This window comes from Eschrichtius robustus, chromosome 10 (genome assembly GCF_028021215.1).
Source record: "Eschrichtius robustus isolate mEscRob2 chromosome 10, mEscRob2.pri, whole genome shotgun sequence".
NCBI lineage: Eukaryota > Metazoa > Chordata > Mammalia > Artiodactyla > Eschrichtiidae > Eschrichtius > Eschrichtius robustus.
In genome coordinates this window covers 37,924,922-37,951,775 of record NC_090833.1, presented here as the reverse complement: position 1 = coordinate 37,951,775, position 26,854 = coordinate 37,924,922, and positions in this window count along the sequence as shown.

Below are 26,854 nucleotides of genomic sequence, written 5' to 3'. Positions count from 1 at the left end.
AATCTAAAAAAAAAAAAAGTGGTTCTGAAGTACCTAGGAGCAGGACGGGAATAAAGACGCAGAGGTAGAGAATGGACTTGAGGACACAGGGAGTGTGAAGGGTAAGCTGGGGTGAAGTGAGAGAGTGACATGGACATATATACACTATCAAATGTAAAATAGATAGCTAGTGGGAAGCAGCCGCGTAGCACAGGGAGATCAGCTCGGTGCTTTGTGACCACGTAGAGGGGTGGGATAGGGAGGGTGGGAGGGAGACGCAAGAGGGAGGAGATATGGGGATATATGTGTATGTACAGCTGATTCACTTTGTTATAGAGCAGAAACTAGCACACCATTGTGAAGCAATTATACTCCAATAAAGTTGTTAACAAAAAACATAGGAAGGAATTATTAAACTTTAACCATCAGTATTTCATCCTATAGAATGACATAACCCAAGAGAAAAAGATACAGGTGTTGAATATCACTCATGCATTTTCAGTTCCTTCTGTGAATCTTAGCTACTGTAATAAAAGCATTGTTTTGAGCACTGTTTTATATGCATCCCCATATAATAAGAAGACCATTCATGCCTGTATCGATTAAAATTTAAAAAAGCAAATATTCACTGCAGATATGTAGTTCACTTACCTTGAACAAAGTAGTCTCAGGAGCTTCCACTTTTGAAGCTGGAGAAATGTCAGACAGGAACGAAGTTCACTTTAGTTTGGTCCAGGAAGAAAAAAGATTCACAGCTCTGAGAATAAAGAAAGAATCAGACCTTGTCAGGACATTTGGTCCTAATTAACTAGTGACAAAATGGTTCTACACTGCAACTATGCAGAAGTGGCTGAGTTATTTGAGCTAGGAAAGGTCAAAAGCAATGATTATGATCAAGACATTATTATTATTGCATATACTTTTGATTATTGGGAGTGAATTCTCCTCTCTCTTTTCCTCATTAAAATTAAAATTTTATGGTTTATCAATGTGAAGTTGATACAAGATAATTTAACATTATTTTGATAATGGAGCATATTCCTTGTAAAACGTAAATCCCTGGAGGCTTTCTCAATTCCCCTTCTTCTATCCCCACAAAGCTGCCTCTGTCTAGTACTGAGCCATGGCTTTGTTCAAGAAAGCAAAACAAAACACAAATCATCTAGTGGTAGCAATCTGAATGAAGACCTGGCCCAGAGGACAAAAAATGCGATTTAACATAAAACAATAGGATGTCATGATCTAAACTACTCATTTGGCATTTACCATAAATCCCTGAGTACCATTAGTTGTCTTTTCAGATAAATTCAATAGAAATGTATTGAATATTTTCCATGTACAAGCACTTTGCTAGATATTAAGAAAAAGGAGGTGAATAGAAGACCAGGCTCTCTTCTCTGCAATCTATCTTTGAAGAAAGGAATGTATGCAAACAATCCTGACATAATTTCAGGGATAGAGAGAAAAAATAGCATACTTTTGAAGAGTAATGCTAACTTGATATGATTATATTTTACTCTTTCTGATCTATTGTAAACCCTTGGAAACCAGAAATTTGTATTCTTCAGAATCTTTGCACAGGTGAGTATTTTAATCAGTAGTCCTTTTTAGTGAAGGACAGAAATTGTGTATATTCTAAGGTACACGTGTAGCCTGGTATCGGCTTCAGGCACAGTTGGATCAGCCTTTTTAAAGAGGACATAAGAATTTCTTCCTCCATTCCTTGGGTTTGGTTTTCTCTACATTGGCTTCATTCTTCAAAGATCCTCTAATAGTGGGATTAAAGATAGCCCCAGAAATACTGTACCTGGTTAGTAACCCTGGGAGAAAGAGAGCTTCTCTTCCCAACAGTTTTAGTCGAAAGTCATGGAATTCATTCCTAATGGACTGTTTTATGTCATGTGCCCATCACCACACAAGTCACTGTGGCCAGAGAAATGGAGTACACTGATTGGCCAGTCTGAGTCATGTGCCCACTGCTGGAGCTCGTGCTGCTTCCAAAGCACATGACTGAGAGCTGTAGGGAGAGATGCCCCAAAGGGAAACCTAAGTGTAGGTACCATAGGAAAGGCAATGTCTCCTGGGCGAGATAAATATCACGTGCCCACCACAAAAAGAACTCAGCAAATATTTGTTAATTGATGTATTGATTAGTAAGTCTGGGATAAGTGAAATGATGATAAATAACGATGTGTGAAGGGAAACACAGCCAAGATAAATTGTGAAATGGAGCTACAGAGGTGGGCAGTATCCTACAAGGCCTCTTGGAAATAAATCAACAAAAAGGAGCTGACCTTGACTGTTTGCACTGTTTGAGAAGAATTAACTGGGTCTATAATCAGTAAACAATCCTGAGGGCTTGGGTAAGGTGAGTTCTGCCTTCTGTGATATGAAAATTGGGTCATAGGTATCAGAAGGTGAACATGGCTAACTGTCTGTGATTGCCACAAAACAAGAAAAATAAAATGAAATAGAAATCTTAAATCAGTCCTTGAATCACAACAGATACAATTATGAAAACTAGACTATATATTAATCAGCTTTTCATGTATTACTTTAAAAGACTTCCCTAAAAAGCCATGAGGAAAAGGGACCTCTTATTTGAACTATGGAATGATCTGAATTGGCAACAATATACCAGTGCTTCAAAAGAAAATCAATTAGTCCTATAAAAACAGTGTCTATAAAATATGTGTAACCTTTGATAATTCATTATATTTGCAAGGCAGAGGAACCTTTAAAAATGCATCCGTTTTTTTTCTTAAATGACTTAATTTTCATTATTATACTACCTTAAACAAATTTTAATTAATGCATTAAAAGCTTTCAGTAGTTCTTACTTTAACCAACCAGCAACTAGAACAAGTTTCAAGAAGACTTCAAGTCCAGCCACATGCCTCCAAGAAAAGCTACACCTACGGTATCACAGACAAATGGCCTCACGTGTCCATCTTGGCATGTCAGAATTCAGGCCACTTGCCCAACTCCTTGCAAAAGTCCGTTTTTACATGGAAATGATTCATTTAAGATAATTAGAAAGCCGTAAATTCTCACTTATTCATTCAGAAACAATTTTTAGTTCCTACAAGCACTGTGCTAGGAAATAGGATACAAAAATGAATATGTCTCTTGCTCCTAAGGAACTCACAGGCTGAAGACACCCAGGTGAGCCAAAATTTTCCATACAATCTGATGAGCAGATTGGACAGGGGGACATGCAAGGTAAGAGGGGCTACAAACCTTATCTGTACCTGATCACACTATTTTAAAAGTTGGCCATTCCTAGCTAATTCAGAGTACGTTATCTCCAAAAGTTTATATGTTCCTAATTTCTCCATCACTTCCACTCTTAGGAATTCCTTAATTGTACCAAAGGTAGAATGTGTTTTATATGAAAAAAACTGCTACAGGGCAATCATTAACAGCGATTTACTAATATAATACCCAACCAGAGAAACCACGCTCTGCCATGATAAATTGTTCAAACTATGAGGAGCAGTAGGGCTGAAATGAATCTAGTCGTGAACAAAAAAAAAAAAAAATGATTGAATGGAAACAGTTTGTATAAAAGTATACACTTGATATTTTCACTCTAGGCAGACAGATTAAGAGGCTGTCTATCAAGGTAAATCAATTTGAAAGTTGAGATTGACTTTCTCCACCCTCAAGAAATGATTTGCAGGTATTTGTGGCTTTTCGTTTTGGTTTGACTATTATTTCATATTTTACTTGTAATTCTTCTTATGGAACACTAAGAACATTTATTTGTTCTTCGGTCAGGTTTACTGAGGTAAAATTTACAGCCAGTAAAATTCACCCTTTCTAGCGTACAGTTCTAAGAGTTTTGACAAATGGATATAGTCATACAACCTCCACCAAAATGAAGATAGAGAATAGTTCCAGCACCCTGAAAATTTTTCCCTGCCCCTTGGAAGTCAACCTCTAGCCCCCTGACAATCACTAATAAGTTTTCTGTCCCCATAGTTTTACTTTGTCCAGAAAGGCATATAAATGTAATCAACAAGTATGTAACATTTTGAGTTTGGCTTCTTTCACTTAGCACAAGGTAAGTGAGATTAACCGTGTTGTGTGTGTCAGGAAATGTGGACTGGGATATTGTCCTTTAGGGTTTCCCTTATTTTTCCAAAGCCAAAGTCAATATGCAAAGCCTGGATCTCTTGCCATTTAGTTTGTCCATGGTTAGGAAGAAACAGATTTTTTCTTATGGCTGTTTGTTTTCAGCATAGCAGGGAAAGAATAAACACTCTCAGGGAATAATCATAATCTGTGATTATTATAGGCACTAAGTCATATGTTTGTAAGACCCAAACTTTTGTTAGTCAAATGACTGGGCACTAAAATTAATTCGGAGACTCAAGGCAGAGTTTGAGTGTGGTTTTCCTTATTTTTTCATTATTGCAATAGCAACGGAATACATATTTGTGACTTAATGGTACAACACATTAGTTTTCTTATCTGACCCACCTTTAACAAAATGGAATTACTGTTGAGGCAAAGGAATCAAGAAGATAAATCTCTTACCAGGAGTAGGAGAGAATGGATAGAGGCCCCTGTGACCTAAACCTTAGTCATTTGAGTGCCACCTTCATAATTGTGCCTCTACCCACACATCACCCATATCATTATTTATTTAACAATTATACGGGTCACAGTTTTACTTAGATAAATTTATTTTCAAAAGGAAATTTTTATTCCTTACTCTTTTAAATGGAAATCCCTTGCCATAAATAAAACTATGAAAAATATCCAACAATATAAAACTCTACCTGTATGAGTCAATGTACATCCCCAAATCATCCTGAGTTCTTGAGTATCACTGGTGGAGCCCATATACACACCCACATATGCTTTTGAAACACAGCAACGAGAATAGCTGTCCCGTGCTTTAAATGCTTTCTCCTTGACCATGTATTCTGTGCACACCAAGGCAAAGAGTCTGCTCAGAGATCTAGTAAAGCATTAAAACCTATTTAAAATAACAAAGTACGATATGTCTTTCTACCTATGTCAGGCATTGGAAGCCTGCAGCTTATTTGCCAAACAGGTTACCAGGGCTGATTTTTGTGGAAATATGGACCAGATGTACCTTCTTCCTCATCTCTTCAAAGTGGCCCTTCTGAGCAAGGCCAAGGCCAGTGTGATTCAGCAACACCCACCTTTGTTAGGGTCTGTATCTCCTTACCCTAGACTACAAAATGAAACAGAACCTTGGCCCCAAAACACTTAAAGAATTTATTCACCAATTCATATCTTTATGCTAGTATAATCTTATGTATTTGATGGTTGCTATAGGAATCTATGTAGACAATCATCACATTTTTAAAGGAAATACATTACTGAAATTTCTTCTGACCCGTGGTCACTATGCTCTTTGACAAGACAGTTGACCTTCACGATGTTAATCATCTCATCTGTTTGAAAGGGACTAAAATGTTTGTTCTGCTTCCTGTTTAATAAAGCTATCAAAAGGATTAATGAGAGAAAACCTCTAGAATACTCCAAGCTCTTTCCAAAAAGGCAGCAGTAAAACAGCAGGTGCCTCTTGTGAACATACATTTGTCTTCTTCATGTAAACTCATCCTGAAGGACATCAGGCTTCCAGCTTATATTTAATTGGCTGATTATGTTGTCACTCTTGAGCTCCTTGCCAAGTTACAGGGAAGAGTTTTCTTGGAAACCGTAGTTCCCCAACTTTCTCCAGCTATGCAGTTTAATTACATCTAGCAAAATGACAACAGAGCTCATAATTAGCCTGGAGATTAATTACTGCTGAATCAGTCCAAACACCACAGCTACCAAATTCAACACAGGTGCTTAGACGAAGAGAAAAGAGTTTTCTCAATACCCAACAGAAGGTGGATATGGAAGATGTGCTTGATGACTCTCTTCCCATGAGCTTAAACATACAACCTGTGCAAAATGCCTTGTGTCTTTACAGCCAGGATGCCCCTAAGTATTTTAAAAAGAACCAGACTCAAAAACATTTCAAATACTGATATCACATATTTTGAAATGTGCAGTGACTGGGGCATACTTTCTTTCTATGCAAATTTCTTCAACCTAGAGCTCCCTTTCCCCGTCTCCTTTGATTGAGGAGTCTAAAAATCCTACATAATTCATCTACTGTTTCTAAACTATGAATGAAAGAGTGATATAGAGAAAATTAAAAAGCAAGCGAAAAATCATGCTGTACCTCGTGTTCATCCTGTGACCTCTAAGAGTGACTATAAGCCCGTAGGGTGGGTACCATACTCCCAGAGAGTTATGAATGCACTGTCAGATCAAAGGCTTGAAAGCCAACAACCGCCCAAGGGAACCTCCTATTTTCTCTCTGAGAATCACTAAAAGAGGAAAAAGCTAGATTAGGTAGGTAGAAAAAGGAAGGAGTTGATCCCATTTAACAAATGCTATCCATTTCTTACCCCTCTCTATGTACAAGTCACTTAAGGTATGTTCAAATATATGCACACCTAGAATCCAACAAAGACAAATTAAATCCCCAAGTGATTCTAACGTGCAGTCAGAGTTGAGAACAGCTGGTCTGGAGGAACCAAAAGGTCGGCCAGATGGTATAATTGCATAAGACTCAGGGAATGGACAGAACCAGGTAATGGAGAAGGAAGAAGTAGGCCAGAAAGAATGAAGTTACAAATCGGAATTCCAGAAGCTCATATTCAAAAGAAGTTAAAGGTGTGTGGCAATAGACGAATACCCGATTCTTAAACCATGTAAGAAACAAGTAAACCATCCCCTAACTAGAAGCTGATGTGATCATGTTGAGGAAGCACTTTTAATGGATTTGTAGGATGCATCTGTTTGCTGGTTTGATTTTCTGTTGGCTTGCTTGTTTGTGTGTTTAGAGGAGTTGGGGGGTTTTGCTGCAAATTTTTTTAAATAATCCTAATATTGACTAAAAAGAAAAACCGTGTTCATACAACCCAAAGGGAAATCCATGGAAAGGAAGGAAGAAATTGACACCTAGAGAAGGCCTTGTGGAAAGATCCAAATAAGGGAAATGTATACAAATGCACAGCCCTGATGCTTGTACCTTGCTTACACCAGGACCGAGGGGAGCCGCTGCAAAGCCATTTGCTTGCACAAGGCTGGAGGAGAGAGTACACGGCTGCCAGGAGAGGAATGTTGTCAGAGCGAGTTCGGAACGAGCTCAGCCATGCTCTCCAGTGCTGGGAGGCCCGACCACTGTGCACACAGCCGCACCACCATCTGTACAGGGCTGCTTCTCAGTGCTGGGCCAGAGCCGAGCTACACCCCCGCCCCCGCCCCGCGAGAGGCGGAGCAGGCAACGTTCTAGAACACAGCTCTGTCCGCTGGAGGGCAGGCGTATAAGGGCCATGAGGTGACCTCCTGGGACAGCCTCTGTGTGTGGGCACACACGCCCACGTCCACACATGGTAGGAAATGGCTCTCAGAGAGATGTGTCCCCTTCACGCTCAGCTCTTGAGGTGGCATTGCTCAGGCTGGCTTGGTGCAGCTGTGATTTGAAATCTGAAGACACGTGTTCAAGACTCAAGTCTACATCTCACTTCCTGGATGACCACTGGCAAATCATTTCTGTGAGCCTTAGTGTCACCATTTTGTAAATGGAGGTAACAGAATTTTAGAGTTCATCTAGTCTAAGCATATCATTTTACAGTTGAAACTGAGAACCAGAGAATGTGAAGTGAATGCCCACCTTCAGCCAGCTAATGGATGGCTAAGCAGAATTCACACTCAAATTTCCCAGCTTAAGTTCAGTTTTCTTCCCTAAGCACTGCAATCTTCTGCCTCAATACTTCCCCTAACTCATAGGATGTGTTTAAGAAAGGATATTAGGAGGGTAAGAGCTTCTGATTCAAGATGACGGACTGAAAACACACGTCACTTCCAGTGCCTCCCGAAAAGCCCACGGAACTTATGGAAAAGATTTTTAAAAGAAGGAGAAAGGGGAAGAAGAGGATGAGAAGGGAGCAAAGGGTACCAGCAGTGAACTATGAACTGTGGACAAATCCTGGAAGATTGCGAGCACATTGGGATCCGATTGGTAGAGAAAATTTTTCAAAAATAAAAAACCAGTTTAAGTTAAAAAGGGTGCCTTCATCAATAAGAACATTATTAAATATATTATATTATAGTTAAATAGGATATATTAAATTTAATATGAATGTATTAAATATATATTTATAAATAATATGTAATATTAAATATATTTTAATTCATATATATATAATAGACTACTACTATGCAGCCTTTGGAATTCATAGAAGTAAGGAAGATCTTTATACACTGACATGGAAAGATATTAATTATGTAATTGCAAATGAACAAAAGATGTCAAAACGATACAAATACAAACCTATTTTATGTGTGCATGTCATATGTTCCTATAGTAAAAATGGCAAATGCTCACACAGTGCTTGTTATGTAAATAACAAGTTATAAGCACCATTTTGTACATAAGAAAGAGAAACATGAGAAACAGAGAGGTTAAGTAATTTGCCCAAAGTCACAAAGGTACAATTAAGTGGAGGGGCTGGGACAAATCAAGGCCATGTGGCTCCTGAGTTGATGTCTTTCCCAGCAACTCTCAGCCTGTCAGAACAGCATAGATAGCTCTGAAAGGATACACATCCTGGTATGAGTTAGGGAGGTGAGGAGTGAAGACTTTCCATTTTACTTTTACGTTTCCCTATTGTTTAATAGTCTTCAATAAGAATGTATTTTTTTTCACTTTGTTTTAAAAATTATTATACCATAAAATTGGCTCCTTTTTGAGGTACAGTTTTATAAATTATAGCACATGTATGGGTTCATGTAACCATCAGCACAGTCAGGATACAGAACAGTTTCATTACAGCCAAAAAAACTCCCCATTGCTCTCACTTTAGAGTCACACACTCTCCTGGCCTCAAACCCCTAGCAACCACTGACCTACTCCCCATCACTATACAGATGACCCTTAAACAACATGGGTTTGAACTGCACAGGTCCACTTATATAGGATTTTTTTTTTCAATGGTAAATTCTACAGAACTACATGATCCAAGGTTGGTTGAATCTGCAGGTGCAAAACCGTGGATGAGGAAGGATAACTCTAAAGTCATATTCTGATTTTTGACTTGTAGGGGGTTGGCACTCCTAATTCCCACATTGTTCAAGGGTCAACTGTAGTTCTGATTCCTTGAGAAAATCATGCTGTATGTAGTCTTTTGAGGTTAGCTTCTTTCACTCAACATAGTGCCTTTGAGATTATCTAAGTTGTTATGTGCATCAAAAATTTGTTCTTTTATACAACTGAGTAGTATTCCATCACATGAATGCAGCAGTCTGTTCATTCACTTCCCCACTGAAGCCCACATTTAGGCTGTTTCTAGTTTAGGGTGATTATGAATGGAGCTACTATAAGCATTTGTGTAGAGTTTTTATATGAACACGAATCTTCATTCCTCTTGGGCAAATACCTAGGAGTGTGCTTGCAGAGTCTTATGATAAGTATATGTTTAACTTTATATGAAACTGCCAAGCCGTTTTCTAGAGTTGCTGTACAATTTTGCATTCTCACCAGCAATGGATGACAGTTCCTGTTGCTCTACATTCTCACCAGCATTTGGTATTTTCAATATTTAAATTTTAGCCATTCTCATAGGTGTGTAGTAAGAATATCTCACTTAAATTTTTAAAAATGGAAAAGAATTGAACAACACTGGCAAGTATAAAACAAATAGGTTATCTCCTAAGCTGACAGTAGGTAGAAATACAAATAAGAACTGTTTTGGAAAATTCCATTCATCCATTAAATATTTCTTGAGCACCTAACATATGTGTCTGCTGGTCTCCTCACATGCATGTTTCAAAGCCTTAGGAATGTTCATGTACTTTATGATTTTACTTTTCATTTTGTCATCCCTATTTTCTATTTACTTATAATACCCACAGTTTGTTTCTGTCACACAACACAAATGTAGTTTTAAAAAAGTAGAGTTAAAAAAAGATAACATATTTAACTCTAAATTAATTATTATTTATATTAATAATTTGTTATTTGGGAAAACATTGTCCTCTACAGATACACAAGATAAAAGGAAGTCCAGATAGAGTGTACTCAGCTATAGAACTTTACCTGTTTGTTCCACCCTGAATCTATCTTTGTCTTGTCATCTATCAAAAGCACCGTAACAGGTAGAAGAATTAGTTTATTCCCTACAAATGCCTTGCGAATGCTTGACAATGAGAAATTAATTCGAGAAGATATAAGGGCCAATTGATTTTCTGGCCGCCAACTGTCCACTGTGCAGATTATTTATGGAAGCCAGAAAATAGAAAAAAGGCAAAGACATGTGCCTGGGCTGGAAGGCAGCAAGGGGCTGCCCAGGAATTCAATTACAGTAATCCCTGCTGGCTCAGGACCTCCTTGCATCTCTGCCATGTCCTCCTCACCAAACCTGGGCCACCTGGGCCAAGAGACTGAGTGTAATGCATTAGCATCCCAAAGACCTCTTTCTCCTGATTTTGTATAGATTGTCAACATCTTCAGTGGTACAGAGAGAGATGTGAGAAAGTCCGTTTTGAAAATAAAAATTCATATTACAAAAAGGCTGACCAACATGGCCCCAGACTGAAGGAAAAAATCAAGAAAAGAAATTATTCTCAGAAATTACATTTACCCAAGTAAAGTATATTCAGGGAAAGACCTGCATTTCTCCCCAGGGTAGTCTCGTGTTGGTTCCTGACCCCAATTCTCCTAAACCAGGTGAAATTTAACTAATTGGTTAGAAATGCTTTTCATAATTCCTTTGTGTAGGGTCCTAATCATAGAGGCCTAGAATTTTAAGTTGGTTGAATATGTGATTTTATATTTTAGTTCAGATTTCATAGATGGGACACAGAGGCTTCGAGAAGGGAGATGACAGCAATGTCAGAGCAGAACCATGACCAGAAGGAAAAGTTTTCAGATATCCAGTCTATAACATGGGTCAAACTTATTTATTTTACATAACTGTCCTGCCTCTTCAAGGAGAGCTATTCAAATGCATTGTTTTGGAGATTACTGCCATTACCTACAACAAATGGTTTTTATAATGACATTTCCTTGCAGAAATGCCCCTCAAGAAAGCAGAAGGAACAGGAAGAGGAAGAGAAAAATCTTCAAAATGCACATGAAAAACTACTGCAAAGTAGTTGAGAAAAACATTTTTTCACTAAAGTAGGTTTTAAGCATAAATATCTCATTCTTAATGAGATCCAGCTGATCCTAAACATTTTACAATTTCACTACATCGTATTCTAGTATTCCTGTCACGTGGATCAAGATGCATAATACAGCTACAAATTAAGTTCAATTCCTCAGTCCATTTTTAAGGAGTGAAATTCAGCCACAGTACTTCAGCTATCACTATTTATCCAAGAACTACTGGTATGGACTTGGCCTTCCATATCCTTTCTATGAGTAAGGATAGAAAGGACCCAAGAAAGTGGAAGAGGTTTCTGGAAGCAAAGATAAGTAATGGATTTTCCATTTCCAGGGAGCTCATTCCTTAGGTATATAAAAATACATTTAAGTTATGACTACTCAAAATCCTATCTGATTTTTATGTTATTATCCATATTTAAGGTCTGGAGCATCTAAAAATAATATGTCTAACTGATGTGATCTGTCCTAGCAGAGTGATTGCCAGTACTGGTTATATCCTCCTCATGCAGCTACCTCTCCTTAAAGTATCTGAATGGATACTTTTATTTCAAGACTTTATAAATAATAATCATAACTAATAATTATTAAGCCCTAACTATATGTCAGGTGCTCTTTTAAGCAAATAACATGTACTAATTCATTTAATTCTCAAACAAACCTCTGAGGTGAGTACTACTGTTATCCCCATTTTAAAGCTGAAGAAACAGGCAAGTGAGGCTAAGATACAGGTGGTCAAAGTCACACAGCATATAAAAGCTGGGAAATGAACCCATGCTGGTGAAGAAACAAAACCTATTTACGAACAAATTATGTAGAGTTTATTCAAGATTTAATTTAAGTGCACGTGGGAATAGATAAGGTTATGCAGTAAATTACTAAGAATTAACGTGGATAACCACAGTCTGGGTTTATTGCTAACCCCACCTCACTACAAAAGCTACGAGCAAAAAGTAATTAGAAGCAGATCTTTACCCTGGACCACACCCCTGTCTTGCTGCCTGGTGCTGAGTGTCCCTTCTGCTTCCAGTAGCTCCACGTCTCACACTCAGCCATGCTGCCCTTGTTTGGATCACTCTGTGCCTTTTTTCATAACAAGTAAATATACTGCTAAGAGTTTTAACTCCTTTCTACTATTGCACCATTTCAGTCCTTAAAGCAGAGAGCTTTCTTGCCTTAACTATAAAAATTTCTTGTCCATGACACAAATGAACATATCTACGAAACAGAAACAGACTCACAGAGAACAGACTTGTGGTTGCCAAAGGGGAGTGGAGGTAGGGGAGGGAAGTATTGAGAGTTTAGGATTAGCAGATGCAAACTAGTATATACTGAATGGATAAACAACAAGGTCCTACTGTATAGCACAGGGAACTATATTCTATATCCTGTGATAGGGACTTCCCTGGTGGCGCAGTGGTTAAGAATCCGCCTGCCAATTCAGGGGACATGGGTTCGAGCCCTGGTCCAGGAAGATCCCACATGCCGCGGAGCAAGTAAGCCCCTGCACCACAACTACTGAGCCTGCGCTCCAGAGCCCGCGTGCCACAGCTACTGAAGCCTGTGCGCCTAGAGCCCATGCTCCAGAACAAGGAGAAGCCACTGCAATGAGAAGCCCGTGCACCTCAGCGAAGAGCAGTCCCCGCTCACCACAACTAGAGAAAGCCCACAGGCAACAACGAAGACTTTTGGCAGCCAAAAATGAAAAAAAAAAAACTAAATAAATAAAATTTATACCAAAAAACAATCCTGTGATAAACCATAATGGGAAAGAATAGATATATGTATAACTGAGTCACTGCTGTACAGGAGAAATTAACACAACATTGTAAGTCAACTACACTTAAATAAAATTTTAAAAATTAAAGATTTCCTGAGAATTTCTATTTCTCTAGCTATTTGTTGCTATCTTCACCAGCACTGAATGTGTAATTCCTTCCACTGGCACGCCCTCTGCAAATGCCTTCTGAGAAGCTGTGAATATCCTCTGGATTGTATAGGTCTCCCTGGCTTTGATAGCACTTAGATGGGCATCTATAGGGCTGCCCATAGATCAGAGCTTTTTAAACCCGAATGTTCATATGAATCACCTGCAGATCACATTAAAATGCAGATTCTGACTCAGTATTCTGGGGTAAGGCCTGAGATTCTGCATTTCTAACAGGTGATTTCTTCCAGGTGACATTTATGCTGCTTCAAAGACCACACTACAAGCAACAAGGACCTTACAGACTTATCATCTCTTCCTTATCAGTTTCTTTTATCCCACTATTAATGCCCCAGTATCCTTCTTCCATCTCCCGCTTTAGCTGCAACAGCTGGGTTATAGTATTTTCACATGCAACAAATGTTGTCTCATCAGAGTTTTTTTCCTGTTTCTGTGGTCACCAACATGTATGTTTCTCTGTTCCCCTAAGAATATAATTGACCAAATAATCTAGAAATTTTCTCAAGGTAGTAATTCAGGGCAACTGAAAGAGTGAGGAAAAACATCACCAGTATTACCCTTAGAAATATTTAATTCATAAATGGATAGGCTTTGAAGTTACCCTCTTCTTAGCTCATATTTATTCTCTTCTAGCAGCTGAAAGTCTAACTTAGGAGGAAATGGAAAATAGACGAGAGGAGGGCTTTGCCAAGAGAGCTTTCATCAGTAAAGTACCAAAGTAATTACTGCACCTGACAAATTCCTACTCCTTGTTTTAACCCAGTTTTAATAAAAGAAAGATTCAACAGTGGTTTATATTACCTGGCATTGCCTTTAATTTCATCAAGCTCCAATATGAAGACTTGCCACGTTTACGCTAAACTGCTTTTTCTCCTGAAGTTCATTTGTGAAGGCAGCTGCTGGGGCTTTAATCATCTTTTCTTCAATCTTTCATTTCTAACACACTGTGAGCGATAATGGCTCTCCCAGACACCCCCCTGCAAACTAGGCAAATTCTCCTTCACGTCACTCCCAGGTAGTCAGTGGTAGAGAAAGCATCTACTAATTAAGAACTGAAAGGCCGTTTCAAATGCTCTGGCTATAGAGACTTAGCATTACACATTCACAGTGGGCCACATCCAAAGGTAAGGTCCTCCGACCTGCTGGACCAGGTTATATTTCTCCGAGCTTAGGAACAGCAGGCAAACTCTTGGCATTTCAGGAGTTCTGTTGAAATCTAGGGTAATAAAATGCTGCTCATGTTTGAGAGCACAAAGCCCTTGGAATAACCTTGTCAGTATTAAGCAGATCACAGGAGTTCAAATCTCAATCATTGAGGCCCTATTGTCTCAAGGAGCACTTAGGAAAACCTTCACAATGTTTTATGCCGCCAGGATAATTCTTTTAGCATTGATACTACTTAAAAAGTTCGTTTCCTATGACTTTCTCTAAAAACCTGTAAGCAGCAAGCTTTCGCATGATTTGAAGAGTATTTAAAATTCAGTCTAGAAAAGTTCCGGTTCAAGATGGCAACATAAGAAGATCCTGAATTCACCTCCTCCCACAGACACCCTGAGTCTACAGCTACATACGGAAAATTTTTCTCTTAAGAAAACCTAAAGTCCAAGTCCGGCTGAATGACCACTACACAACTGGCAAACAAGAAGGAAACCACATGAAAACAGGCATACAATCTCAATATAAACGCCACCCCCAGCTCACCCCAGTGAGCCACAACCAGGAGAAAACTCAAAACCCGGAGCTTCTCCCCAAGAAGGAAAGAGTTTGAACCCCACATTGGACACCTTACCTTTTAGGACCTGCACCTGAGAGACGAGCCCCCAAAAGCCCTAACTTTGAAAACCAACAGGGCTCACGTCCTGAGACCCGCAGAGCTGCAGCTATCTGAGAGCCAGCTCTTAAAGCGGCCCCGTGCTCAGATGTACCCGCCCCTGGGCCCAGCTCAGAGGCAGCCAATCAAGCCCTGATTTAACATGAAGGAGGCTCACCTGCTTATATTAGTGTTGACCTGAGGGGCAGGCATCTAATTTAACACACACCTCTAGAAGCCTGCTGGAACATTCTCCAGGGATGGAGACTGGTGGGGCCATCTTCACACTCTCCCTTTGCTGTGCTCTAGAGCACCAGTATCTCCCAGAAGGAGCTCTTTCCATGCGCCTGGTGCCCAGATCTCTGTGGCTGCCACCTGGGGCGGGGGATACCTCTTGACCACCTGGCTCTGGGGGCAAGTGGAGCTTGCATTCCTGGTCCCCTGGGACTGTAAAAATCAGTGTCACCCAGAAAGGAGCTCATACCCCAATTTTTGCAGCTGATGCCAGAGTACACATCTCCATCACCTGGCTCTGGCAGGCAGTGGGGCTTACACTTGTGGGTCTCACAAAACCAAAGGAGAAAGAGTTCTTAAGCAGCTACCACCCCCGGGGCACAGCAAGAGGCAACAGACCCAGAAGCCTATCTTTCTGTGAAGAAGGCCTATTAGCTTATCATCAGGGCTGTGGCCTGAGGGGCAAGCTTCTAATTAAACACACATCTAGGGGTTGACTGTAATCCTTTTCAGAGGCCTTGGAGGGCAGGCACTGTCTTCATGCTCTCCCTCTGCTGCACTCCAGAGAGCCGGTGTCTCCTGGAAGGAAGCTTTACACTTGGCTACTGCCTTGGTTTTTGTATCTGGTGCCCCAGTTTTTGCAGTTGCTGCCCAGGGGATGCCCCTTGATTGCCTGGCTCTGGTGGACAGGGGGACTTGCGTTTGTGGATCCTACAGGATTGTAGCAAATCAGAGAGATGGTTCTTGGCAGGCTGCCAGCCCAGGGACTGAGCCGGCGGCAGACTGATACACATCTCCCAGTCATCTGTGAAGGAGGCTCCCTGGCTTGTTCTGGAGCTCCAGCCTGCGGGGCAGGCTTCAGGTTCAGCACACATCTAGTGGATTACGGAGCTGCTCTCAAGGAATGCAGGCTGTGGATGCCATCTTGGCACTCTCCCTCTGCCTCATTCCAGTATCTCCCAGAAAGAGCTTATATACTTGTTTGGAGCCCTGATTTTTGTGACTGCCAGGTCACCTGGCCAGCAGAGCTTACACTTATGGTCCTACAAAAAATGTATATGTGTACGTTTCCATGCTTTAAAAAACCACTGCCTGAGGGTCTGGCTTCTAAACAGCCTGAAACTAGGGGCCGAGATCCTCCCATTAGGGATGCTGACAGGTCTTGGCACATTCTCAATTACTGGGAGTTATTAAAAATATAATGGGCTGCTTGCATAAGCACAAAGGTTTGAGAGACAAAAAAGCATTGGGGTAGGGTTGAACAACAAGGTTCACCTCCTACACAAGGCCACTCCTTCAAGGCTGGGAGAGGTGGTTGTTTCATCTACTGCACAGAAACCAAAACAGAGTGTCAAGAAAATGAAGAAACAGAGGTATATGTTCCAAATGAAAGAACAAGATAAAGCCTCAGCAAAAAAAAAAAAAAAAAAAAAAGCCTTAATGAAATGGAGGTAATAGGAGAAGAACAACAGGATAATCATCTCCAAATAAGGGGTGAAAGTGACAGTGGCCAGCTGATGAGAACCATCCTTCCTGACAATTTCCTCTTTATCCCCATCTGGAATGTGGGTAGTCAAACAATGTCCTGGGAGAGAACTGGACCTGGGACAGGATTATAAGGGAGGGTCCTGGGACTATGAAAAACCCCGATCAAACTTCTACTTCTTTGATACTAGCTTGAGGTATCATCTGGTCTGCTTTCCTGGGGGCTCTCTGGCTTCCACAAAGGAGAGCCAGGTGTGTCATACGAGGGAGTGGAGGGGAGTTTTACAATGATAAAGGAGTCACTCCAACAAGAGGATATAACATATGTAAATATATATGCACCCAACACAGAAGCACTTAAATATATAAAGCAAACATTAACAGACCTAAAGAGAGAAACAGACAACAATACCATAGTAGGGAATTTTAAAACCCCACTTACATCAATGGATAGATCATTCACACAGAAAATCCATAAGGAAACATCAGCCTTAAATGACACATTAGACCAAATGAACTTAACAGGTATATCTAGAAAATTCCATCCAAAAGCAACACAATACACATTCTTCTCAAGTACACATGAAACATTTTCCAGGATAGATAATATGTTAGGCCAGAAAACAAGTCTTAATAAATTTAAGAGGACTGAAATCATATCAAGTATCTTTTCCAGGCACAATGGTATGAAACCAGAAATTAATTACATGAAGAAAGCTGGAAAATTCAAAAATATGTGGGGAATAAACAGCATGCTACTAAAACACCAATAGGTCGGGGCTCTGGCTCCGCCTCCCACTCCTGCTCAGCCCAAAGAGCCTCCACCGGTCTCTGCTTTAGGAAATTCAGCCCCTCCTTATGCTTCAGCCTGCAAGGGACCAGAAGACCATAAAGGTTTAGGAATAAAAATGAAACCCAGGGGCTTCCCTGGTGGCACAGTGGTTGAGAATCCACCTGCCAATGCAGGGGGCATGGGTTCAATCCCTGGTCCGGGAAGATCCCACACGCCACAGAGCAACTAAGCCCGTGCGCCACAACTACTGAGCCTGAGCTCTAGAGCCTGTGAGCCACAACTACTGATCCTGCGTGCTACAACTACTGAAGCCCGCGCGCCTAGATGCTGTGCTCCGCAACGAAAAGCCACAGCAATGAGAAGCCCGCGCACCGCAGTGAAGAGTAGCCCCCGCTCGCCACAGCTAGAGAAAGCCCGCACGCAGCAATGAAGACCCAACACGGCCAAAAATAAATAAAATAAATAAATTTTTAAAAAAAATGAAACCCAACACCCATAGGAATAAAAGTCTCAATGTCCATCCAGTCATAAAACCCAGGGGAGGTGCTGGGGAAACTGCCCAAAGGAGACAGCATTACAGACAGAAAAGAGAAGGACAAGGGCTTCCCTGGTGGCACAGTGGTTGAGAATCTGCCTGCCAATGCAGGGGACACGGGTTCGAGCCCTGGTCCGGGAAGATCCCACATGCCGTGGAGCAACTAGGCCCGTGCGTCACAACTACTGAGCCTGCGCGTCTGGAGCCTGTGCTCCGCAACAATAGAGGCCGCGATAGTGAGAGGCCCGCACACCGCGATGAAGAGCGGCCCCCTCTTGCCACAACTAGAGAAAGCCCTCGCACAGAAACGAAGACCCAACACAGCCAAAAATAAATAAATAAATAAATTAATTAATTTTTTTTTTTTTTAAAAGAGAAGGACAAGTGAAAAATCCACCTACTGGGAAACCCTTGAAAAAATAGGCAATTTTTAGAGTTGCAAAAACTAGCCTAGCGCTCTGCTCAGTGAGAGAGAAGGCCACCAGTTGAGATGTCGGGCAAGTGCTACCAGACTCCATCCGTCCACAAATCTCTTCCCCAACACCCGCAGCGGGCAAGGTGCTGCTCCTCCCTCCTACTTGGCCTGACTGAACCCCATTTCTCAACGGTCATTTTGGGGGGTTGATTACAAAGCACACGTCATGGATTCTAGAGAGCTATTTTTAAACGTTAAAAACTTTCCCCTAAGAGAGAACAACAGACCTTAAAGATGATCTCTTTTCACTCTTTCCATTTAATAATATATACCTTTTGACATTTCTCAAGAAAGAGCCTACAGACCAGGTATTGTGTCAGGCCTATCTTTCCACGTAGCATCTAATTGAATTCAATCAGCAGCTGAGTTTGTAATCCTAACAACATCCTATGTAGTTAGAACCTCACAATTACAAAATGCTTCCACATCAATGATCTCATTTGCTTCTCACAGTAAACCTTAAGGAAGGAAAGGGAGGTAATGTCACCCCCATTTTACAGATCAGTAAGTTGAGACATACTGCCACTTTGTCTATTGGATTAGACAGCAGCTTCCTTGGAAGGCACAGAGGGACTGACTCTGAGGAGGGGTGCATATTAAAGTTTCAGATTGTGGTAGCAACGTGTCTCTGGAAAACAGCATCCTGAAAAGGGGTTTTTCGGGTAAGAATGGGGTAATGAAATACTAGAGCGGGAAGACAAACACTACTTAGGTCACACTGCTGCCTATGGAGAGCTCTGGGTGAATGGCTTCCTTCCCTAACTTTCCGCTTTCTCAGTCCTATCCATTCTTCAAAGCCAAACCCAAATCCCATAGATCCAGGAGCTGTTCTTGAGTATCTAGCACAGAGAAACCATAATAACGACACCTTAAGATTTCCATGTGCCTTAGCTCATTACATCATGATAAGCTTTTGAGGTAGGCTTCGTAGTCCGTTTTACAAATGAGGAATATGAAGCTCAGAGGGGTTCAGTGACTTTTCAAGCTGACACAGCTAATAAGCAGCAAAGTCTGGATTTCAAACTACATCACATCACAGCGGCCTCACCTTCCTGTACATGTATCACATCTTGTATATTGCCTGCCCACGTGTCCCTTAGTTCATCAGCCTTTTGTTGTAAGTTCTTTGAGGGCAGACAGCAAGCCTTATACTTCTTTGTAACCACCCCCTCCCGTACTTAGCAGAGCCCCATGTACACAGTAGGTTCTCAATAAGCATCATATGTTAAATATCTGTTTGGTAGGAACAGTAGTTATTAAGAGGGATTTTTTTGGTACTCTGAATGTCAGGGTCTCTGCTGTATATAATTAAAACAAGAGTGAACATGGAAAAAGAAAAAAAACCAATGGGTCAAAGAAGAACTCAAGAGAGAAATTTAAAAATACCTTGAGACAAACAAAAATGGAAATATAACATACCAAAATTTGGGGGATGCAGCAAAAGCAGTTCTAAGAGAGAAGTTCATAACAATAAATACCTACCCCAAGAAACAAGAAGTCTCAAACAACCGAACTTTACACTTCAAGGAAGTAGAAAAAGAAGAACAAATGAAGCTCAAAGTTAGTAGAAGTAAGGAAATAACAAAGATTACAGCAGAAACAGAGACCAAAAAGACAATACAGAAGTTCAATGAAACTTAGAGCTGGTTCTTTGAAAAGATAAACAAAATTGACAAGTCTTTAGCTGGAGTTACCAAGAAAAAAAGGGAGGACTCAAATAAATAAAACAGACGTAAAAGAGGAAATATTACAAATGGTACAACATAAATACAAAGGATCATAAGAGACTACTATGAAAAATTATACACCAAGAAATTGGACAACCTAGAAGAAATAGATAAATTCCCAGAAATATACAACCTATGAAGAGAGAATCATGATTAAGTAGAAAATGTGAACAGACCAATTACTAGTAAGAAGACTGAATCAGTAATCTAAAAGGAGGTCAACATCATTAGTCATCAGGGAAATGCAAACCAAAACCACAATGTGATATCACTTCACACCTGTTAGGATGGCTATTATCAACAAGACAAGAAATAACAAGTATTGGTGAGGATGTGGTGAAAAGGGAAGCCTTGTGCACTGTTGGTGAGAATATAAACTGGTGCAGCCACTATGGAAAACAGTATGGAGGTTCCGCAAAAAATTAAAACTATAACTACCATATGACCCAGTAATTCTACTTCTGGGTATTTATCCAAAGAAAACAAAAACACTAACTCAAAAATATATATGCACCCCCATATTCACTACAGCATTATTTTATAATAGCCAAGATATGGAAACAACAGAAGTGTCTATCAATGGATGAATGAATAAAGAATTTTATATATATTATATACACACACACACACACACACACACACACACACACACACACAAAATGGAATATTACTCAGCCATAAAAAGAATGAAATCTTGCCCCTTGCAACAACATGGGTGGACAGCATGATGCTAAGTGAAATAAGTCAGACCGAGAATGACAAATGCCATTTGATCTCTCTTATATGTAGACTCTAAAACAAACAAACAAAACACAAAACAAACTCACAGATACAGGAAACAGATTAGTGATTGCCAGAGGCAGGGGGTGGGGTGGTAGGAGAAATGAGTGAAGGGGGTACACATTTATTTTTAAATGTTGTTAAATTTAAACAAAGAATCTGTGTTACAGATCTATGACATAACTTCATTAAAGGAAGGGGGGGAAATTTATCTGAAAATGAGTAGAGATTACAAGACTGAGGACTAAAGGAACTATATACATAAGCACTGTTCTCTCGTTAATGAAGTGGTTCCCTCAGTTCTCAATTCTGATACCACTATACGTGTGTACTGGGTTTGAGCAAATAATCCAAGAGATGATGAATAATGGTTAAAAAAAAAAAGAAGAGACAAATTTTTTTAAAATAAAATACTGTTAATTCTGTGGAGGTTTATTAATAAAAAATAATGTTTAAAGGGGGCAATGTTGCTCATTCTGGTTCTGAATGAGTCCTTCCTCTCTATAAAAAGCAACAAACTTTGTGACTATATAGTGATTGCTCCCTGCCCCCAGGTGCCAGGGCCGGGGGCTGCAGGATTCGGGGCACTGCAGGCCTTTTCTTCTTTGTCACACAGCCTCTCTCGCATCTTCTCTTCCCTCAGTTGCCATTACCTCTCTCTTTCCTGGTTATCTTCACTTTTCTCTAACTGCTCCTTCTCGGCTCCTCTGCCGGCCCCTGGTCTGTTTCCCCAGAGCTTTGGCCTTCACTCTCACATTGTGCAGGTTCCCCAAGGGACATCTTCTAAACCCAAGACGCCCATGTCGTCCACCCTGTATGTTCAAGACCCCTACTTACATCTTCAGGCTGCCCTCTCTGCTGAGCTCCAGAACTGGACCCCAAATATATTTAATCACAGGTGTTTATAAAGTTTCTACTATGTATGACATAACTGGGTAGAGGATATCTCTACCTGTTTAGATAATTCAAATTTGACTTATTAGAAACTGAATAGATCATCTTCTCTGTTTCTGAATGGCATCATCAATCACCCAAGCCAGAGAGGGAAAGAGAGAGAGAGAGAGAAGGAGGGAGAAGGAGGGAGACGGAGGGAGGGAGGGAGGAAGGAAGGAAGGAAGGAGGAAGGAAAGGGGGGAGGGAGGGAAGAAGGAAGGGGAAAGGGGGAGGGGGGGAGGGAGGAAAGAAAGGAAGCAAGCTCAGTGCTCAGTCTAGTTTGTGGGCAAGAAGTTACAAAATTTATACTGTGGAAGTATAAGTCAGTAATTGAAATGCAATTGAGATATGGCATCCATGATGTCTATGGACTAAAAATACTCAAAAGTACCTAATTCCAAAAATGCTAGGACATTTCTAACATAGAAGTGTATTTTATATGTTCTCATAGGGCTGCTTTAAGGACTGTGGCTAACTTAAGTCTTCTATACCAGGAAGCTGACCAGACTCCCCAAGGAAATGCCTCGGACCTCCACACCCAAAGCACTGGGTTCAGAGCATTGCACACTAAAGAAATGACTCCCACAAAATGCTCATTCCTGACCAGGCAAAAAATAACTCTCCCTATTCCTGAGGTCTGATAGCAGGTGTTTCAGTGAAATGCCAAAGAATGAGCCAGGAACGAGACACGTCATATTCAAAAAAGCCTGTGCCAGCAAGGAGAGTGGGAGCAGGAGATGGCAATAAACTGGGGACTTACAGGAACAAAGAATGCAGAGACAGAGAAGGTGTGGTAGGGAGATGCTTTCCTGGGATCCATGACCTTCCTTTGACCATACACATCAGAGAACTGTTCAGATGAGGTCAAGAAACTCAACAGTTGGTATTCAACATACCTACTTGGCCAAATGCATCTGTCAGTGTGACCTAAATTGCCTTGGGTTTCACCTATTTGTGGGCGTAAATAGAGTTCAAGAAATGGTATCAAGCAAAAGTTTCCTGGTTTATAGTTCTGTCGTGTTGCGGCGTTTTGGTCCCTAAGGACACACACACTGACTCTGCCCAGTACGCTGAGCAGCCTCAGAGATGCTTGCATGGGTTTCAGAAACATGTTCCATTTGTTCTTCCACTTTGGCAGCCACTGGAATGTCGGGTGTCAGCTAAGATATCCGAGGATGGCTCTGTCACACTGACACTGCTGTGTGCCCTCCATGAAAGAGCCACATTTTCTAGTCTGCCAGGAAACCTGGAAGAGTGGTTCATACCCTGAAGATGGCAGGACAGCCCTGTGTGCCCTTCACTCTCCTTAGGGCCGTGTTCCATGTAGAAACACAGAGATGCTCCTCTTTCCTTAGGACACAAACCTAGTGCAAGGGGCTGAACAGAGGAATAGTACCTTCTTGACTCCTTCATTTCTCCATCTCTGCATCCAAGTATTTGAATCAAAATTATTCCAAAATTCAAACTATTTTGTGAAATGCTTATATGATGTTGGGCCTGATACTTATAAAGTGGATAAAAGGTCTCTTCTGAGAGCTTCAGTGTTGAGAGAGAGCACCAGAATGGTAAGTCAGCTATAGACTCAGCGACTATGTTTTCAAGGTTTAGTGGACAGTTCCTATTTCAAGTAGTCTGCTCCATAAATACACTTGTCTTCAGACAATGTGAAAATAAAATGAATGGAATACTGTGGAGCAAGGAGTACAGTAAGGCTCAGCAGGGTTTCATGAATAACTATGCAGTAAGGACCTAGAGGTTTTTTTAACCATTTTTCTTTTCCTTTCCATTAGAATATATGAAAATAAATTGCTAAAGAATATGAACTTCTGGGACTTCCCTTGTGGCACAGTGTTTAAGAATCCTCCTGCCAATGCAGGGGACATGGGTTCGAGCCCTGGTCCAGGAAGATCCCACATGCCATGGAGCAACTAAGCCCGTGCGTCACAACTGCTGAGCTTGCACTCTAGAGCCCGCGAGCCACAACTACTGAGCCTGTGCACCACAACTACTGAAGCCCGCACGCCCTAGAGCCCACACGCCGCAACTACTGAAGCCCACACGCCTAGAGCCTGTGCTCCGCAACAAGAGAAACCACTGCAATGGGAAGCCCATGCACCACAACGAAGAGTAGCCCCCACTCGCCGCAACTAGAGAAAGCCCACGTGCAGCAACGAAGACCCAAAGCAGCCAAAAAAAAATAAAATATAGGGCTTCCCTGGTGGCGCAGTGGTTGGAAGTCTGCCTGCCAATGCAGGGGACATGGGTTCGGGCCCTGGTCTGGGAGGATCCCACATGCCGCGGAGCAAATGGGCCCGTGAGCCACAATTGCTGAGCCTGCGCGTCTGGAGCCTGTGCTCCACAAGAGAGGCTGCGATAGTGAGAGGCCCGCGCACCGCGATGAAGAGTGGCCCCCACTTGCCGCAACTAGAGAAAGCCCTCGCACAGAAACGAAGACCCAACACAGCCATAAATAAAAATAAATAAATAAAAATAAAAATAAAATATAAATTTTTTAAAAAAGAATATGAACTTCTAAGTGCCCTTTCAGGCAAAGGCACTATACATTCTCATGTGTGAATTTGATAGTAAATGTATCGTATACTTAAATTCTTTCCTGGAGAACTGAACACAACTCTATACCCATACAAATCTAAGGTTGAGAGCAGTTCGGACATAACCTGGGCTAAGCGGGTGTAGCCTTCCTTCCCATGCGCGGACTGGCCAGACATCCAGGAGGAAAAGGAGGTATAGGATGTTGGTGGAGGAGGTGGCAGCTCTCTTTCCTCCCCAAGACAGAAGGGGCTTACTGATGACATGGACTCTTCTACGACAGAGTTCTCCACATTTTCTAAAAGGTACTTAGCGATTAAATGAGACAAAGTTTAAACATTTCTTTGGCCCTAATTATATGTATCCTTAAACAAATCCCCAAGAAACAAACAAGACCCTTCAGGGAGCAAATACTCCCCTCACAGCACACTCCGTGATCCTCATTCGAAGTGAATTCAGTATTAACGGTTTGACATTTATTGCTGATTAGAGAAACTGTGAGTAAGGAGACTACAAAAATAAACAAAATATATCCAATAGTTCTCAAGGATGGGGGTCAAAAGAACCAGCTGGGGAATTTGTAGGAATGGAGATTATTGGCCTTGCGGTGGCTTCAACCACTATTTGCAATTATTACATATATTATAATTCTATGCATCCGTGCCTTTGCCACGTGACCTAGAATTCCTGTCCTCTGTGTTCATGTTGAGCTTGGCCCTGCAACTTGCCAATGAACCATAGGTGTAAGAGACAGTGTGAGATTTCAGGGCTGAGAACTCCAACCGGGTCACGGGTTTCAATTTGCTCTCTTGCAGTCCTGCCATTTGCTATATGAAGAGCAGACTCTGGATGGCTACCGGTCCAAGGCGGATGAGAAACTCGTGGAGCAAACCCAAACGCAACCCAAACCACAGCCCGTAGCCTGGAACCCAGAGTCCAGCCTCGCCAAAGTGCATCAGACCCACAGACCACTGAGCAAGTTTGGTGGGACGCTTGGAATGCAACACTGTCACAGAAATAGCTGAGCAATACACTCCACAGCCCAACCCCACATAAGACATATACGGTCCTCCACCCCGAATGGCTGAATCCATGGAATACGATTGGAATTCATTCATGATCTACCTAAAATAGCCTAGAAGCATTTTTTAAAATTTATGCAGCAGGGGGTAATACCTACTTTAATTCTACTGCACAAACTTACAGATTGGTACAGAAATTTACTGTACGACTAGTTATTTCCACTTTGTGCCAGTATATAAATTGTCTTCCTCTCTCCATTGCTAGCTCATTATGAGATTACATGATCACTTCCCACATCAATTCTTTAAAGGGGGCAATTTCAATTACATGGAAGCCTCCCAACATTGTCGTTAACAAGGAAACATAGTAGGCGGCAAAATCCTGGGCTAGATGTTCATACAGAAGAACTAATGATTACCTCCAAAGTCCACATTTCCTTAATTATAGCATCACATTCAGTAAAGTTAAAGCTTTGTCAGCCTTCTCGGAGCTTGATAGGTTTATGTGTTTATGGGGAGAAGGAATCCGTATCATTCAAAATTGATATGTTGTACAAGGGAAGGTTACCATCAGAGTGGAATGAAACAGATTGCACTGCAGTCTTCCTTTTTAAAATAACAAATTCTCCCAAAAGAGAGAAAATAAATAGAAGGGCAAATCATCTCTGTTGCTACATTATTTCTAAATTCTGCACTCTCGTGATGCCCAGAAAAGAATTCACTCTACAGAGTGTATACTCAAACATGAAGCAGCTTGACAATTGCATAAATTAATGAAAACTCTCCACCAAGAAGAGATCTAACTCGATGATGTTTCAAAACAATGTCTAATTTTTTTGCAGCACCCAGATGAGATGTAACAAATAATTTCAGCTAGTGCTTCTTGGGCTAGATGTGACAAGCTATGACCTAAATGAAAGAAATACTCTTGTTTTCTGTGATTATTTCTCCTCTGAAGGATAAAAATAAATCTAATATAGATATTTTGCAAGATACACTATTAAGCTGGACTCAATACAGCCCTATAAAATGGACAGGGTTGACTTGTGGGGCTGGAACGTGTGGAGGAGGTGGGAGTGAGTGAAAAAGAGAGAGAGGAAATACATCCTACTGAGAATGATGCAGGCGAAGAAATTATCCAGTCTTTTCGTGTTAGTTCCAGGTGACCCTGTCACTCAACTGACCGATATTTCCTTTCCAGGTTTGTGAAGGGAGTGGGGAAGGAGAGAAATATTTGCCAGGGAAAGTATTTTAGCTAAAGTAGTACTGGATAGTACAGTTCATAGGAAAATGATGTCAGCCTGGGTCTGAGGAGTCTTGATTCCTGTCGTAGCTTCACCACTGATTTTCTCTGCAGCTTTGGAAATGCCCCAGCCC